The sequence below is a fragment of the Magnolia sinica genome, chromosome 18 (assembly GCF_029962835.1).
Source record: "Magnolia sinica isolate HGM2019 chromosome 18, MsV1, whole genome shotgun sequence".
Lineage (NCBI taxonomy): Eukaryota > Viridiplantae > Streptophyta > Magnoliopsida > Magnoliales > Magnoliaceae > Magnolia > Magnolia sinica.
In genome coordinates, this window is record NC_080590.1 from 54,255,261 (window position 1) to 54,270,923 (window position 15,663).

Sequence of the window (15,663 nt, forward strand, 5' to 3'; positions counted from 1 at the left end):
ATGGATGAGATTTTGCATGCCAAATGTTGTGTTTACGTTGCTTTCCTGATATGCATGTGTAATATTGAGATTTGTGTATTCTAAGTGTATGTATAAAGTACCGTATACGTATAAATTATGCACTTGTGTTTGCCATGATTATTTGTCATGTATGTATGCTAGATGCATGTATGATAACTCCTTAGTAAAAGGAATTGTCTAAATGCATGTATTTCAACATACGTCATGTATGTTGTTCCATGTATGCTAAGTGTTTGTAGAAATGCATGAATGATCTAAAGTGTAACTTCTTACACTAATTGCGGCGTTGAGAAGTGATTCTCAACACTCCTATTGATGCGTATGATTTCCTTTATGCAAGTTACATTCCATGTCATTTAAATTCAAGCATTTCATATGCTTACATTTATGCTATGTTGATATCCTTCAGATGCGTATGTACCATGATTTGAGTTGTTGTTTCATTACTGTTCTACAATCCATATGAGTATCTGTAGTAGTGTAAGATGTTTGGGACTATGCCTTAGTCCAGGAAATCAGTAATTGACCCTATATTCGTGGCTGAGATTGCTTTCACCACGTAGGACGTATTAGACGAACCCGAGTCATATTAGAGTTGTCGGCAGTGGTTTGGCCACGCGGAGTGTTTGCGCACTCTATGTCGCTCAACTCAACGTGTGCTCGTGCTAGTCGAGTTCGTCAAGTAACCCGATTGTCCGTTGTGTGTTCACCATGTATGGATGCTATTGCTTGAATCTAGGGTACAGAACTTACCAGTGAAATCCTATTAACTATAGTACTGGATCCGCTAAGACTCATGAGCCGGACATGGTGGTATGGGACACCGTGGTCGAGCTGTCGGCTTACGCTGGGGTGACGAGCCTCCCTGTAGTGACCAGTGAGCAACTAAACTCGTGAGCCGATTATGGTGGTATGGGACACTATATTCGTGCTGTCGGCCTACATTGATTGGTGACGAGCCCTTTATAGTGACCTCGAGCATACCTGGATACCGCAAGGAGGTGACGAGCCGAACTGTGGTAGTAAGGGCATGAATGACGTGCATTAATTGGTGACGAGCCCTTTGCTATGACCTCAAACATATGATCGTATGAGATGTCTAGGATTGACGACCCTAGTATGGATCACTGTTTGGATGGTAATATGAGGAAGGTATCTTAGCTTCCCAATCCTGCTGTGTGAAGTGGACTAATAACAACTTGGTAATCATATCCATGCACCGCATTTGCATGTGCTTTGTAGATGTGGCGCACTTTGAGGCGATGTCATGCGTAACGTAAGATGAAGACGCTGAGGGTGTACGCGTGAGGGCACGCATCATATTGCATACATCCTTGCATTAACAAGAGTACTAAGGATTTATTTAATTGTTCTGCTTTATCATTACTGTTTGATTGAACTGATAACATGTTAACTAGTGCCTTATTGTTCCATTGAGTTGATCACTCACTCCCACGTTTCTGGGGCGGTGTTAAACACCCACCAGACTCTGTCTTAGGCTCTGATGTTGCAGATGTGGTTGCGACCTCTTAGGCAGAGCGGGAGCTGGATGATGATGAGGCTGCGTTCTCTTATATGCAGTTTTCAGACGGGTTCTAGCGAGCCTCGGTCTGATGTGCGGGATCATGGGATTATTTTTGGGAACTTAAATGATGTAACTTGATACTTATAATTTTGTTAAATAACACTTTCATACGATCTGGCTTGTATATGTACTTCAGGGATTTACACTTGTACACATATTTTACGATAAGTCTTCCGCTTGCTTTATTCACTTATCCCTGAATCATATCTGTGTTTTGGCTTAATCTATTCCATGTTTTATGCACTAATACAGTCAACATATATCTATCATTAAATATGTTGCATAAGTGATGTTTTGGAACTCAGGAGCTGAGTTATGCTCGACCCCCGAATTTCAGGGCGTTACAAGTTGGTATCAGAGCATGATCTGGATTAAACCGGACCTGGGTTATGGTCACACACCACACATTGTTGCCACTTTAGTGTATTTGGGTGCGGGTCTATCATCGCTTTTGTGTTTGTGCTCCGTAGCTTCTATCGACGAAAGTTTCCTGAAAACCTTCGCCGAGATCGAGCTGTACTCCTACCTGATCACACACAGCGACCCGAAACCTTTCCTAGACCCTCTATTAAGGAGTTTAGACGGTCTATCTTCCCTTTTTCACCTTTAAACCTTCAAGAAATCGCTATTTGAATCAGATTTCTGCCAGAATGACCCGATAGGCATCAAACTATGCAAGGGGCCAATCGGGGCATTTTCTGTGGGACCCAGGGGGGACCGCGTGTTTTAGTCCATAGGGGACCAGGAGGGCCTCGCCAAAATGGCGAGGCATCGCCGGGATGTCCAGAGACAGGCGATGTCATCGCCGGTTCGGCGAGGGATCGCCGGTCAGCGGGCCAGGCGGGTCGGGCCGACGCGAGCCGATCACTTCTAGGCCTAATGTGGCCCACCTCTCTATGATTTTCCCTTAAAACCTTTTTCTTTTACCTATTTCCTTCACAAATCCCTCTCCCAAGCTCTCCCTTTCTTGAAAACCCTCTCCAAATCCTCTCAAATCTCTCCCAAATCTTCTTCTTCTTCCATTTTTCGTGCAAACCCATCACCCCATCTCCAAATTCTCCCTCCCATTGCTGATTTCTTTTCTTTTCTTCTCATTTGAGCTTTTGCATCCCCTTTTTGGCTATTGGTTGTGTGGAAGCTTCCCCATCTTCCTATTTCTCTCTTTCTTTCATTTCTCATGGCCCTCTTTGAGATTGTGACGGCCATCTTTTCCATTTCTTCCCTTCTTTCCTTGATGAGGAAGAAGAGAGCGCCCGTGGATGAAGCCGGGCCGAGCCGCCCAACCCGTGCACGGAGGCCGAGAGGAGCCGCCGCTAGCACGTCCGCCACGCGTGAATTCCAGACGAAGCGGGACCTCGATCCTCGAGCTCCCGTTAGTAGGACTTTGTTGGCGGAGTTGTCGCATGGAGTCTATGAAGGCCGTAGAGTCCTTTTTGAGGCTCATGTCGATTCGCGGCTCTTTGATGAGTTTTTCTTGTTGGCGCGCCTAGAAGGGGCTGGTTGGGGTCCCTTGTTCGAAGGCGAGTATCGCGTGAATGCTAGCACTGTTCGAGCCTTTTATGCAAATATTTTTGATCCTTCGCTGGAGCCTCTGCAGTTCAAGATTCCTTGTGGTAGCGGTCGAGTGAGTATTGTCAATGTTGCTTTGATATCCCGACTCCTGAAGGTGCCACTTGGTGAAGTGCATGCCAGCGAGAAGAATGTGGACAGTGTGCGCGAGAGGGATCATCGCACCCGATCCTTGTGTGGTCGTCTGGTCGAATGGCAGCTGAATAGGAGTCTTTTGGCTTCCCACATGACGGACGACTTCCGTTTGCTTCACCACATATTTACGTTTAATGTATACCCAAGGTGGAGCAACCGCAGTGAGTGTACGCGCCTGATGGTGGATTTTCTGTATTAGGTGGGGCATGAAGCGAAGTTGTGTGTGCCGACGTACGTCTTGCGCCAGATTATTCTCATCACTCGTTCGAGTAGAAGGACCGAGTCGCTTCCATTTGGCCGACTCATTTACAAGATTGTACATGAGTTTGGCTATAGGCTTGGAGCTGAGAAGCCGGTTCCTGTTCGTCATATCAATCTGAGGACTCTTAAACTAATGGAGGTTGGTTCTGGTCGGCTTGCGTCAGAGGGTGAGGCTGAGTCTGAGAACGGTGATGAAGAGAGTTATGCTGAAGGTGGTGCGGAGTCTGAGGAAGAAACAGAGCAAGACGAGGAAGGAGATGAGGCACAAGATTCAAGTGATAGCTCTCCTCCTGTGGTGCCAGAGCAGGGCGTAGAGCAGACTGCCAGAGATGTTCGTCTTGCACGGCTTGAAGAAGGGCAGGCTGTTTTACGCCAGGATATTGTTGATATTCGAGGCCTTGTTAAACATAAGTTTAAGAAGGTGACTCAGACTCTGAAGTCTATCCTGTGTTGCTTGCAGGATAAGGGTGCTCCACCTCAATCTCCTGAGTCTGACGAGTAGCATCGTTGTGGCCGTCCTTTGCTTTGTTTGGTGTTTTCTTTCTGTATGTAGCCGTTGTTGGCTTGTAGTTGTTGTTGTAGTTGTTGGTGGTTGTTGTAGTTGCTGTGGTTGTTTGAAGTGTTAGATGTTGTTGTTTTCATGCTTTCCTAGTCGTGATTCATGTATTGCTACACTACTTGTATTGCGACGATTTTGATTAATGGAATGCATGTTGTTTGCCATTGGAGTTGTGCTGTGTTGTTGTGTGGATGGATTATGTGACGTAGAATCTGACAGGTTGCATCCTCTGATTGAATGTAGGGATGCCTTCTAAGGGTTCGAAGTCTTCGGCCCGTCTCTCTCTGATTGAGTCACTTGCTGGGGTTCCTCCCTTGAGCGATAGCCAGTCAGATCAGCAGGCAGGTCCATCTCGTGCCGATGTTGGGTCGACACTGATGGCTCCTCCAGTCACACCCTCGGTTCCTGGGCCGAGCCGTACACCTTCGTCTGTTTCGCCTGCTGATAGGTTTGAGCAAATGATGCTGTTGATGCAGCAACAGCAGATTCAGCAGCAGCAGCAGCAGCAGCAGCAGCAGGAGTTCCTCTCTTCCATGGCTGACATCTTTGCTTAGTTAGTGGGGGCGACTCCACTTGTTTCACCTATGCCTCCATCTGGGAGTGCCAGTGCCAGCGGCACATTCGAGCGATTCCAGCGCTTGCGACCTCCTACTTTTGTGGGTTCTCATAGACCCGAGGAGGCCGAGTATTGGATAGACCACATCTCTAAGATGCTGAGACCGCTACACTGCTCTGAGGTCGAGCAGGTTGAGCTTGCCACCTTCATGTTTGAGAAGGAGGCCAGTCTATGGTGGGACAGTGTGCTTCGCACTGTCGAGGAAGGCTTTGAGTGGTCGTGGCAGGCGTTTGAGGCGCGCTTCCACGAGAAGTATTTTCCGGTCATGTACCGACACGAGAAGGAGAGTGAGTTCCTTCACCTCCGCCAGGGAGGGTTGTCGGTTACGGAGTATGAGAACCGGTTTACTGAGTTGGGGCGGTATGTTCCTTTGATCCTGGGTGATCAGCCGATGAGGATGCGGCGTTTCTCTAAGGGACTGAGACCTGAGATCCAATCGAAGATTTGTTGTGCTAGCATTTCTTCGTATGCGGAGCTGGTGAGCATGTCCTTGCGAGCAGAGCAGGACGGAGATAGAGAGTCCCGCATGCGAGCACCGATGGTTCCTAGGCCGCGACCGGACTTTCAGGGTGCACCTTTCCTCGGCAAGAGGCCGCGAGCAGATTCTCCTCCGAGGCGTTCAGCGCCGCCCGCTCAGCAGATGAGAGCTGATCTTCGATGTTCCTATTGTGGGAAGGTGGGGCACTTGGACCGTTTTTGCTTCTCCCGTATGCGAGCCGGTGGTTTTACTCCATCGCAGAGGGTTAGCCGTCCGATGCCTCAGGTTATTTCTCCTCCTCCTCTTCGATCAGCGCCAGCTCATCCATCATTCAGACCTGCAGTTCCTGGTTTCAGGCCACCTCAGCGGCCCATGGTTCCTCCGTCGAATCGTCAGCAGCAGGCTCGAGTTCATGAGCTTTCAGCTGAAGCGCCTATGTCTGACTTAGTGTCGAGGTCCTTCGAGGTGACAACGCACATTGAAGGTATTCCCATTTCTGTGTTAGTGGATACAGGGTCCACTACTTCTCTTATATCTTATGTGGTAGTTAGGCGTTTGGGTTTGAGATCTGTTCCTATGCAAGGAGTGATGCTTACTACCGCTACTGGGATTTCCTCTGCTTTGGGCAAGCGTTGTATGGATTGTTTGGTCGATCTGGGAAGTGGATCGATCCGTGTTGATTTGTTAGTCGCACCGCTTTATCACTACGATGTTATTATGGGTATGGATTGGCTCACGAGGATGCGAGCTGAGATTGATTGTGAAGCTAGATCAGTGACGATCCATGGACCTGAGGGCGAGATTGTTACTTTCCCAGTTCAAGTCAGTTACCCTCTTCGTATTGATTTTTATTCTTCTCTGTTGGAGAGTTCGGCCGAATCGGCATTGGTTAGTACGCCGGTAGTTCAGGAGTTTGAAGATGTGTTTGAGTCGATTCCTGGATTACCTCCTCAGCGTGAGATTGATTTTGCTAGCGATCTTATGCCTGGTGCGGCGCCCATTGCTTTACCCACCTATCATATGCCTCTGAGTGAAATGGAGGAGTTGAGGAAGCAGATAGATGGTTTGCTGGAATTGGGTTTTATTCAGTCCAGTGTGTCTCCTTGGGGAGCACCTATTTTGTTTGTGAAGAAGAAGGATGGTAACTTGCGATTGTGTATTGATTATCGCAGGTTGAATTTGGTAACTGTGAAGAATAAGTACCCTTTGCCAAGGATTGATGATCTGTTTGATCAGTTGAAGGGGGTACGGTACTTTTCAAAGGTTAATCTGCAGTCAGGGTATCATCAGTTGCGCGTCAAGGATGGGGACGTGCAGAAGACCGCTTTCAGGACTAGCTTCGGTCATTATGAGTTCCTTGTGATGTCGTTCGGTCTGTCGTTCGGTCTAACGAACGCACCGGCCGTGTTTATGGATCTGATGAACAGGGTGTTTTGGCCATTCCTGTTCCGATTCATCATTGTCTTTATTGATGACATCTTGATATATTCGGCGAGCTGGGCAGAGCACGAGGAGCACTTAAGAGCGGTTTTGGATACTCTTAGGGAGCATCAGCTTTTCGCATAGTTCAAGAAGTGTGATTTCTGGAAAGAGGAAGTCAAGTTCTTGGGACATGTGGTGTCCAAGGAAGGAATAGCCGTCGACCTTACCAAGGTAGCTGCAGTGCAGGACTGGAAGCAGCCTGGTTCAGTTACTGAGGTAAGGAGTTTTCTGGGTCTTGCAGGCTATTATCGACGCTTTATTCAGGACTTCTCGAAAATTGCCAGACCGTTGTCGCAGTTGACACGGAAGGATTTGAAGTTTGCTTGGAATGAGCAGGCGGAGTTAGCTTTTCAGGAGTTGAAGGACAAGTTGACGTCCGCCCCTGTGCTAGTATTGTCAGAGCCAGGGGTTAAGTATATTATATATACTGACGCCTCTCGCGTTGGCCTGGGTTGTGTCCTTATGCAGAAGGACAGGGTGATTGCTTATGTTTCGCGTCAGTTGAGGAAACACGAAGAGAATTACCCTACGCACGACCTGGAGTTAGCAGCTGTCATATTCGCATTAAAGCTTTGGAGACATTACCTCTATGGTGAGGAGTTCGAGCACTTTTGCGACCATAAGAGCCTTAAGTATATTTTCACGCAGCGTGATTTGAATATGAGGCAGCGCAGGTGGATGGAAACATTGAAGGACTTCAAGTTTGATGTTTCTTACCATCCGGGCAAGGCGAACCTTGTGGCAGATGCGTTGAGTCGCAAGAAGGCTATTGAGTTTGCGGCTCCGCTGATGATAGCAGAGTGGGATATATTGGAGTTCGTGCGCGATTTTGAGCAGAAGCTTACGGTGGTTGAGTCGTATGAGGTTATCGCACACATTCGTGTACAACCCGTTATCGACGAGAGGATCGTTGCAGCTCAGGCAGATGATGAGCTTTTGGTGAAGATGAGGCAGCGGGTTGGTACAGATGAGAACTCCGACTGGAGTGTTAGTTCTGATGGGGGCCTACGTTTTCGTGGCCGGTTATGTGTTCCTGACATCCCTGACTTGAGACGGGAGGTTCTCGAGTTAGCCCATACTTCTAAGCTTGCGATGCATCCAGGTAGCACGAAGATGTATCAGGATATGAAAAGGTCTTATTGGTGGGACAATATGAAGGTCCAGATTGCTGAATTTGTTTCTTGTTGTCTCACGTGCCGGCAGGTCAAAGCAGAGCATCGCCGACCTCCTGGGTTGTTGCAGCCCATGCCCATAGCTGAATGGAAGTGGGATATCATCTCTATGGATTTTATTTCTGGGTTGCCGAGGACGAGGAAGGGATTTGACTCTATTTGGGTGATCGTCGATCGATTAACGAAGTCGGCGCATTTCTTACCGATCAGAGTCACTTACTCTGCAGACGAGTTGGCTAGGTTGTATATCAAGGAGATAGTGCGTCTACATGGAGTTCCCCTGGAGATTGTGTCTGATAGAGACACGCGTTTTACATCTATCTTCTGGACTCGTATCTAGGAAGCGATGGGTGTGAAACTGAAGTTCAGCACCGCGTTTCATCCGCAAACTAATGGGCAGACGGAGCACGTGAATCAAGTCCTGGAAGATATTTTACGAGCTTGTGTTTTGAATTTCAAAGACAGTTGGGATGATTGTCTTTAGTATGCAGAGTTCGGGTACAATAATAGTTTCCAGGTGAGTATCGGTATGGCTCCCTATGAGGCGTTGTATGGTCGCCCGTGCAGAGTACCACATTGCTGGGTAGAAATTGGTGAGCGTAGTTTGCTTGGCCCCGAGTTGGTGCAGGTGACTTCAGAGAAGGTTGACATCATTTGACGTCGACTTCTGACAGCGCAGAGCAGGCAGAAGAGTTATGCTGATACGAGGCGTCGACCGCTTGAGTTTGTAGTGGGAGACCATGTTTTTCTGAAGGTCTCCCCTATGAAGGGAGTTCTGCGGCTCAGTAAGAAGGGGAAGCTGATGCTGAGATTTATTGGTCCATTTCAAGTTCTGGATTGAGTGGGAGCGGTAGCATACCACCTTGCTTTGCCCACACCTCTTGTAGGCGTGCATAACGTATTTCATGTTTCTATGCTGAAGAAGTACGTTCCTGATCCTTCGCATATTATCAGTTGGGAGCAAGTGCAGTTGAGTGAGGATGCCACTTATGTACTACGACCGAAACGGATTCTCGACAGGAAGGAGCAGGTATTACGTAGCAAGGTTATCCCTCTTGTGAAGGTGCTATGGACGCATCATGGTGTGGAAGAGGCTACTTGGGAATCTGAAGCTGAGGTCAGAAAGACCTACCCTCTGATCCTTGAGGATTATATGAAGGTATGAATTTCAAGGACGAAATTTTCTTTAAGGGGGGTAGATTGTAACGACCTTGGAATTTTTGCGTGAACCTTTCCTTAAGTAGTTGTTTTTGGGGTAATTAGCGCTATACTCGATTGCTTGTGAAGGTCGCATCAATCACTTTAAATTGTATCTGCATGGCTCTAAACCTGTAGATTAGTTAGCGCTACGTTACTTTGAAATCTGGGATCCATCGCTAAATCCAGTTGTTCTGGGAAATTTTTGGAAGATCTGGATCGGACCTGGATCGCGCGTCGAAAGTCCGATGGCAATGATCTTAGGCTGTTGCGGTCACCGAGTTGGGCTTGACCATCTCCTCGAAAATCAAGTCCATGTGATGTTCTGGGTCGATTCGTTTGAGTTCGGAGTGAAGAGTGTGTGAACAGTTGGAATTTAATAAGCTTTTATGAAATCTGAGTCGTGTCGCTTGCGCGACGATTTTAAGCTATCTGACCGTTGGATTCTGATCCAATTTCACCCTCTGATAAGGATAGTTGGCCCAGGCATATCCTAGTGCTTGTGGACCTGATCGAGATTCCATGACCGTTGAATTGAGTGTGGTCTGCCACGACTGATCTGAAGAGCCGGTCGGTGTGAAAACTCAGCTTGACCTAGATCCATGGTCAATGAGCTTAAGTCTGACCTTTCGTGGTTATAGGCCCACCAGAAGTGCTTCGTTGGATCGAGAAAGGCATGTTTTGGTTATAACCTAAGTATACCTTGTCCCTGGGGTTATTTTCTTTAAGTTGAGGCCTATTTATAGTCCTTAAACCCTAGCCCTCTTTTCCATACGAATTTTCTCTAACCCTAGCTTGGAAAGAGAGTGGAAAAGAGAGAGAAAGTGAGAGAGATAAGTTGGTGAATCATCTTGGATTCTTCCTTGTTCTTCTTCATCTTTGAACCTTCACTTTGAATCGTTCTTCTGACGGTTCTGAGTTCTTTTTGGGGTAAGTTAACCTAACCCTAACCTGTGTTAGAGCTTAGATTAGTTTTGATGTTGTTGTATCTCATTTCTATCCTTGTTTTAGGGTATTCTTTTGCTGTTGACGAAGACAACTCGTCTAAATCAGTTCGGTGTTTATTCCTTGCTTAAGGTGCGGACTTTAAGTGTATAGGTTATGGTTTTCAAGGCTTTCAACGCCAGTTAGTGATTTATTCTTGTTATGGATGAGATTCTGCATGCCAAATGTTGTGTTTACGTTGCTTTCCTGATATGCATGCGTTATATTGAGATTTGTGTATTCTATGTGTATGTATAAAGTACCGTATACGTATAAATTATGCACTTGTGTTTGCCATGATTATTTGTCATGTATGTATGCTAGATGCATGTATGACAACTCCTTGGTAAAAGGAATTGTCTAAATGCATGTATTTCAACATACGTCATGTATGTTGTTCCATGTATGCTAAGTGTTTGTAGAAATGCATGAATGATCTAAAGTGTAACTTCTTACACTAATTGCGGCATTGAGAAGTGATTCTCAACACTCCTATTGATGCGCATGATTTCCTTTATGCAAGTTACATTCCATGTCGTTTAAATTCAAGCATTTCATATGCTTACATTTATGCTAAGTTGATATCCTTCAGATGCGTATGTACCATGATTTGAGTTGTTGTTTCATTACTGTTCTACAATCCATATGAGTATCTGTAGTAGTGTAAGATGTTTGGGACTATGCCTTAGTCCAGGAAATCGGTAATTGACCTTATATTCGTGGTTGAGATTGCTTTCGCCACGTAGGACGTATTAGACGAACCCGAGTCGTATTAGAGTTGTCGGCAGTGGTTTGGCCACGCGGAGTGTTTGCGCACTCTATGTCGCTCAACTCAACGTGCGCTCGTGCTAGTCGAGTTCGTCAAGTAACCCGATTGTCCGTTGTGTGTTCACCATGTATGGATGCTACTGCTTGAATCTAGGGTACCGAACTTATCAGTGAAATCCTATTAACTATGGTACTGGATCCGCTAAGACTCATGAGCCGGACATGGTGGTATGGGACACCGTGGTCGAGCTGTCGGCCTACGTTAGGGTGACGAGCCTCCCCGTAGTGACCAGTGAGCAACTAAACTCGTGAGCCGATTATGGTGGTATGGGACACTATATTCGTGCTGTCGGCCTACATTGATTGGTGACGAGCCCTTTGTAGTGACCTCGAGCATACCTGGATACCGTAAGGAGGTGACGAGCCGAACTGTGGTAGTAAGGGCATGAAAGGCGTGCATTGATTGGTGACGAGCCCTTTGCTACAACCTCAAACATATGATCGTATGAGATGTCTACGATTGACGACCCTAGTATGGATCACTGTTTGGATGGTGATATGAGGAAGGTATCTTAGCTTCCCAATCCTGCTGTGTGAAGTGGACTAATAACAACTTGGTAATCATATCCATGCACCGCATTTGCATGTGCTTTGTAGATGTGGCGCACTTTGAGGCGATGTCATGCGTAACGTAAGATGAAGACGCTGAGGGTGTACGCGTGAGGGCACGCATCATATTGCATACATCCTTGCATTAACAAGAGTACTTAGGATTTATTTAATTGTTCTGCTTTATCATTACTGTTTGATTGAACTAATAACATGTTAACTAGTGCCTTATTGTTCCACTGAGTTGATCACTCACTCCCACGTTTCTGGGGCAGTGTTAAACACTCACCAGACTCTGTCTTAGGCTCTGATGTTGCAGATGTGGCTGCGACTTCTGAGGCAGAGCGGGAGCTGGATGATGATGAGGCTGCGTTCTCTTATATGCAGTTTTCAGACGGGTTCTAGCGAGCCTCGGTCTGATGTGCGAGATCATGGGATTATTTTTGGGAACTTAAATGATGTAACTTGATACTTATAATTTTGTTAAATAACACTTTCATACGATCTGGCTTGTATATGTACTTCAGGGATTTACACTTGTACACATATTTTACGATAAGTCTTCCGCTTGCTTTATTCACTTATCCCTGAATCATATCTGTGTTTTGGCTTAATCTATTCCATGTTTTATGCACTAATACAGTCAACATACATCTATCATTAAATATGTTGCATAAGTGATGTTTTGGAACTCGGGAGCTGAGTTATGCTCGACCCCCGAATTTCAGGGCGTTACAATTGAAAACTAGATCAAAGGAAGTTCAGATTTGATTTTTAATGAAATATCTTCCAATTGGATGAAGATGGGATTCTGATTCCAGTTTTGTTTGTGAATTAAGCATAGGTCTCTTTGAACTCTACAAGTGGATCCTTAGAAAATGTAGTTTCCTACCTTTGAATTTTACAAGTTTTAATTACATAATTTACAATTATTCTCTTACATTCTTCAGATTTAGATTACATCTTCTTCTAGTTCTAGTTCTAGTTACTTTCAGAATATGTACAAGGTTCAGTCCTTGTGGATTCAACCTCGGTCTTACCGAGATTATTACTACATCGTGACCCTACACTTGGGGTTGTGAACAGGTTTTTGGCACCGTTGCCGGGGACTAATGGTTGCGTTTTTCTGAGATTAGCTAGTTTTGGGATTAGTTTAAGATTATATTTTTATACTTTCTAATTTTACGAATAGGTTTTTCTGTTTGATTTTTAGAAACTAACCTAACTTTCTTATTTTGTAGGATCCTGATATAGACTTTCTAAATTGGTAATCTCTTTCTATTTTTTTTTTATTTTCTATTAGAGTTTGTTTGATATTTTTAGAAACTTTCTAATTATAGGATTTCTTTTATTTTTAGAAACTAACTTACTTTCTAATTTTAGATTTAGAAACTTGCTATTTTCTGTTTTTAGAAACTGACTAATTTTGTTTTGTTTTGCAGGATTTTACTTAGGAACTTCTAATTTGGTCACTTCTTTTGAATTCCCTTTCTCTTTTTAGATTTCTATTTCCTTTCTCTCTTTTAGGTTTAGGGTAGAATTTGAAATTAAGTGGGTTCGTGATAACACTCGACGTATTTTGAGTGAAGGAGGATTGGTTAAGGGGTCATCTATCCATCACAGGATTAAACACAACTCAAGATCCTCAGAGTTAATTGAGGTTATGGCTGCAAATTAACTGGTTAATCAACCGGGAAGACAACCTCAACCTCGGGTTGAGGAGTCTAGGATGAGAATAAGGTGCATGAAGCATCCCCGCCTTATACTTTATGAGATTATTTACAACCGGCGGGGTGGAGTACGCCTTCATGCATGGTTTTTTCAGAAAATATGAGACATATGGATATTAAGCCAGGGGTGATCCAACTCCTTCCAAAATTCCATGGACTTGAATCTGAAAGTTCATATTTGCACTTGATAGAGTTTGATGAGATTATAGCCACTTTATATTTTCCAACCGTATCTAAGGACACGGTCAGACTGAAACTATTTCCCCTTTCTTTGAAAGAGAAAGCTAAGACGTGGTTGCACTCACTACGTCCTAAATCTATTAGCACATGGAATGACATGATAAGGGAGTTTATAAAGAAAAATTTTTCACATCATAAAACGAACACCCTTAAAAAATCAATCATGAACTTCGCCCAAAAGGAGGATGAAACATTCTTCCAATGTTGGGAAAGGATCAAGGATCTTGTCAGTTCATGCCCACAATACGGTTTTGAAACGTGGCACATTACACGCTTTTTCTATGTTGGTCTGACATCTTCCATGTGCCAATTGGTTGAGATAATGTGCAATGAGGAATTCATGAATAAAAATGTCGATGATGTGTCGGACTACTTGGATAGACTTGCTGAAAATGCACAATCATGGGACACTTACTTAAAATCAAGCACCACTTTTAGGGCCACTCGATCAAAGGAGGGGTGGATATGATGATATCAATGCTAAGATATATAATCTCATAAGAAAATTTGAGGCCATGAAACTAAAGAAGGATAAGGTTAAGGAAACTGTTTGCGGTATTTGTGCTTGCAACGTTCACACAACTGAAAATTGTCCAACAATACCTACCTTTCAAGAGGTGTTGAATGAGTAATCTAATGCCGTGAACAATTACCAAAGACCTTTCAATGGACCTACCTCTAATACATACAATCTTAATTGGAGAAATCATCCAAACTTCAGTTGGAGTAATGGACAAACTGCTACTCCTCAAGGTTTCTTTAATTAAATTCCAAATCAAGTGAAACCTTAAGAAGAACTGGTTCAAAATTTTACATAAACTCACGGCAGGTGCTTAATGTTCTATTTTAATCATGTTTGTGTTGCAAGGTGAATTCAAGAGCTTGGATTGAAAAGGATGCTAAAAGCATGGATTTAACACTCAAGAATCACCGAGGCCAGTGTACAGAGTCTGTAAAAAAGAATGGACGAAACGGATTGCGTCAAAACATCAAGGTGGGCCCCACTTCATGTGGCCAATGTACACAGCAGGCGTACGCCCGTTGTGCACAGGACTAACAGAGTCGGTTAGCGTGTGTTGACCAGACTTCCCTTTTGGATTCAAAATCCAGCTACCCGCTGCGAAATGCCCAAACAGAGCATATGCAGATGGGTTCCGTGGGCTACGATCTCAATCTCCATGATCGATCTGGACCATTCAGTTGAATTGGATGGACGGTCTGACCTAGACCATGAAAACCACACCAAGAAGGAAAGTAGAGTCTGCCCACACCACATTGTACATCTGGACCAACACCATGTGATCGTCTCGATGGGCCATGCGCACAGAAAATCAAAACACTTCTTCCTTCACTAAGATTTCTCAATGGAACTAATGGATGGGGTGGATTTCTCAAACATTGGAGTATGTGGACCCCACTGATATCACCGAAACATATCGTCCGTAGCAAATTCGTAAACAGCACTGAACTGATCACCGCTGCACATTGGACGGTCACATCTGGAATCAAGAACCCGATCCAAACCATCCAAACTCTTGCAACGATGGTTTCGACTCTGTCCAAGAAGTTAGATTTGAAAATTTTGAATGGTCAGCCAAGAAAATTTGGATCATGCAGAAGTCAGCCTCCACATTTTAACAACGCAAGAGCAGACATGCATAAGAAACTTTCTGGAAGTCTCCTCAGCGTAAACAGGGTCAGTGACCAACCTAGCTACCTCCCTATTGTTATAAAAGAGAGAAGAAAGAGGGAGAAAAGGGGAAGAACGTGAGGAGTAAGAGGAGAGAGAGAGAGAGAGAGCGTGGGCTGACCAACTTCAAGAGTTTTTCTTTTTCTCCCTGTTCTTTTTAATTATTTTTATTTTTAAGAGATTTTAATTAGTTAATCATGTCTATGATTGGCTAAACCTCTCAGCTAGGGCTAAGAGGTGAAGCTTGTAGCCTGATGGGTTGTGTTTTATGGCTTCGATTCATGTTTAAGTTGAACTATCCTTGATTTTAGTTTGATTATAAGAAATACTTTTAGTTTTCAATGGTTTGTTGTGACTTAAATTATAATAGATCTGCGATAACTTTGTGTATTTTCTTTTCATTATCGAGGTTGTGAACTTGGGAACCCTGTTGTTCACCATCGTCTCTTGGACATGGTTGGGTGATGGAATTCTTCCTAACATTCATAATTCTCCCAGATTGGTTGTGGATTGGTACATTTTGTTGTTTGCTTTGTCTCATGGGCATGGTTTAGTGATGGAATCAAT